The sequence below is a fragment of the Dysidea avara genome, chromosome 4 (assembly GCF_963678975.1).
Source record: "Dysidea avara chromosome 4, odDysAvar1.4, whole genome shotgun sequence".
Lineage (NCBI taxonomy): Eukaryota > Metazoa > Porifera > Demospongiae > Dictyoceratida > Dysideidae > Dysidea > Dysidea avara.
The window spans coordinates 87,630-91,258 of NC_089275.1; the positions used below are offsets into that span (position 1 = coordinate 87,630).

A 3,629-nucleotide genomic window follows, 5' to 3' on the forward strand; every position below is an offset into this window, starting at 1 on the left:
AAGTGGTTGAAGCACAGACTGTAAATCCTTGCTTGTCAAAATACATGTCACAGAAAAGATCGATATACTCTAATAGAACAGTCAGCTACCTGATAATTTTATTAGAGTTACCGACTGTTCTATTAGAGTATATCGATCTTTTTGTCGGATATGTATTTTGATAAGCAAGAATTTATAGCATTGCACAAGTTTTCTGCCTATTATACTAGCATTATGCTCAATGCTTTCAGGCACCTATTATGCTCATAATTATGCTAGCATATTAAATGGCAATCAAGTTCCGTGACCACTAGGGACCCGCCGATTAAATCGGCGGGTCCCTAGTGGTCACGGAACTTGATTGCCATTTTTGACTGTACTATTTGGCCTTTCATTGCATCCAGATCCTTCCAAAACTGATCAAGTCTGTTCTTGAGTTGGCTAATTGACTGAGCATTAATCACAGGTGGGGGTAAACTGTTCCATTGGTCAATGATACGATTGCTGAAGAATTTGGATCGGATAAGGAGCTTTGATCTCGTTTATATATATATATTTTTTTTTTTTTTTTTTTTTTAAAGAAAGAAGAACCGGCCCAAGTTGGCACTCCCATCCACCACACTCTACTCTATGCTAAGATGTTATATAAAATGGGTTTAGCCTATTCCTACACCTACAGAGCTACTGAAACAGAACATAGAATAGGAAAAAAAAAGAAATGGGGCTTAAACGGTCCCAAGATGCCCCTCCCCCAGTGCAAGGTCAACTGCTGCTGGAACATGACCCTTAAAGGGATGACCAGAGGAGGAGCGAGAACCCCTTATGCACATGATGGCAGAGCACAATAAAGAGAAGCCAAGACGGCAGTGAAGCCAGCTCATCACCCTACTTTTATTTATTTATTATTGTTTACTGAGCAGTCAGCCCTGCTGGTGTGCTCAGGAATCACATAAACAAATACATTAGGTACAATAATATGATTGGAGTCTAGCTGTAAATAGATCAGTATCTGCAATTTCAATTGTGTCAGTTGGTAGTATGTTCCACTCGTTTATTGTTCTTGAGAAATAGCTGTTTTGGTATGCCGTGGTGGATGAGGTAGGTAAAATATAGTGAAGATGGTGGTATTGTCTTGTTGGTCGTGTTTTTGGTAAGTAATAATGAGGAATTTGGAGTAATAACTGTTGGTAGTGTATCTTATGCAATATTTGTAACCTAGATAATTTCCGACGAATTTGTAATGTAGGCCATTTCAGCTGATCCAACATTAGAGAAACTGAACTGAATCTGCCATGGTCATTCAACACCCAGCGCGCTGCTCTTCGTTGTACTTTCTCTAACTCTGAAATATCTCCAATGTGGTAGGGATCCCAGACAGCAGATGCATACTCTAGTTGTGGTCTCACCATTGTTAGGTAAGCTGATTCTTTAACTTGTTTTGAACATTTGTTTAGATTGCGTTTTAAGAAATTGAGTGTTCTAGATGCTTTATTGACAACATTTGATATGTGAGGTGACCAAGACAGTGATTTATGAATTAAGACTCCTAGGTACATATGTTGATCAGATATATCTAGTATGTGACTGTGAAGTGTGTAGTCGTAAGTGAGTGGTGATAAGGATCTCGTACAACGTATAACTGTACATTTACTAATATTGAACTTAAGTTGCCAAGTATCGGCCCATTCTGACAGTTTATTTAAATCTTCTTGAAGTCTGTTGATGTCTTCTACACTATTGATAACTCTATAAAGCAAGCAATCATCAGCGAACAGGCAGAGTGGTGAGTTGATGTCTTTAGTTATGTCATTTATATACAATAAGAACATTAGAGGTCCAAGAACTGTGCCTTGTGGTACCCCAGACATTACCGACACTGGACTAGAGGATTCAGTAGGGTGATTTCCACTTACAAGATAGGAGGAAGGCCAGGCGCTTGTAAGCCACAGTGGTGGAGGCACCCATGCCTCCAGAAGTTGAAAAACAAGAGGACTAAAATTACCATGTTCCACCTCTCGCACTCTCTCCTCATACTGACGGCACTTCGAAGTTTCATGCTGGCGATAGGGATTACAACGGTTTGAAGGGGCATAAGGGTTAAATATTCTAGCATCAAAAAAAGTAGGTTCAAACCGAGAACCCCAGAATCCAGAAGCCTTGATGTCCAAGCGAGCACCGACATCTTGGTTAGCTGTACGTAGCGAGGTACGTAGGGAGAGAGATTCACCACTCAAGGGCTGAAGGGGAGGTTCAGTAGATACATCATGACAAACCTCTGACATTAATTCTGCAGTCAAATCTCGGATGTCATTGTGGCGGATGGTAGGGAAGGCTCCGTTCAGACAGCTGAGAGCATGTTCAGTGTTGTTCAATCTGCCACAGACACAGCTGACAAGAAGATTCTTAGGAGACCAACCATAACGGAGAGCTAACGCATCACAAAAGCCACCTTTGTGGAGAGCAAATCCATGACATTCCAAAGGCAAAGTGGAAAGCCAGGAGGATGCACCCTTCTCACCAGCAAGTTTCAGGGACAGTTGGAGATTGTTGGGCAAAGTCGAGAAAAACTCTGAAAATCTTTGAGAGATTCTGACGTTTGATGGATAGAGCTTCTTGTTTGCACGCTGTTGTTGTAGGATGGAGGAATCAAAGCAAGAAAGCTGATTCAGGATGTCAGATGCTAGGGGGGATGTAACAGATGTGGAAAACTGATAGTTGTCTTGGGAAGATTTACAAGGGTCAAATACACCAAGGCCCCCTTGACGTATTGGCAAAGCAAACATAGCCTGTTCAGAGTCATTAGGGGTATGGAGACATAACTTTGGCAGCAAGTGCAGACGAATAGCCTCCTCAAGGGGAGCGAGTTGAGAGGACAAATCACACACAGTCCTAGTTAAAAAGGTCCAACGAGATGACAGGCCGTGTATCATAGCGGAATGTGCAGCATGTGGCTGACTGGAGGCAAAATTGGAAAGCTGAATAATGTCATTCCGCCATTGACATACCCTTTCCTGAAGAAAGATGGATTTAAATTCAGGGGAACCCCAAGTAGGGACGACCTTCAGTTGTAATGCGCAGGGAAGTACCAGCAACTAAAGTGCAGGCAGTGTCATAGTAATCTTCTTTAACAACCAACCAGGACTTGGAAGCATTCACGTAATACCCATAACCAGGACCCAAACCAGACAACTGTTTCCACCAGACCAGCAGGTCAGCAAGAGACCCGGCAGCAGCAGCATCATCTGCAAACCATACTTGAGTGGCCAAGCCATCCAACTTTTGTATAAGAGGAACAGTAGAGAGCACATACATGGCCATATAGCCAAGGGATCACCCTGAGTGGTCCCCTCTTCAGAGAGTAGACATCACCATCAATAAATAAAGAGGATGCCTCCCTATACCCATTGGTAAGAGTAACAGCAAGTGGAGGGCAGATAAAGTGTAAATTGTGTAAAGAAACATGCCGATTTAAGGAATTAAAAGCGTTGGAGGCATCGGCCAAAAGCACAGCCTGGGTGTTAGAAGAATGGAAAAGGCTTTGCATAGCATGGACTGCAGCTTCACAGCCAGCCTCTTGACCAGCACAAAGTTGGAGGTTGCCTGCAGCCTCCAAAATGTCAGTCTTCACCATAAAAAGAATAGCTTTGGAT

General features: G+C 42.5%; 1 long non-coding RNA gene across 1 annotated transcript; it reads left to right on the forward strand.

Annotated features, from left to right (window-relative positions):
* The first annotated feature begins 1,257 nt into the window (after positions 1–1,257).
* On the forward strand, positions 1,258–1,875 carry LOC136253337 (uncharacterized). Its single transcript, XR_010700085.1, has 3 exons — positions 1,258–1,584; positions 1,647–1,762; positions 1,812–1,875. It is a non-coding gene; the product is annotated as an uncharacterized lncRNA (long non-coding RNA).
* Positions 1,876–3,629: the final 1,754 nt, after the last annotated feature.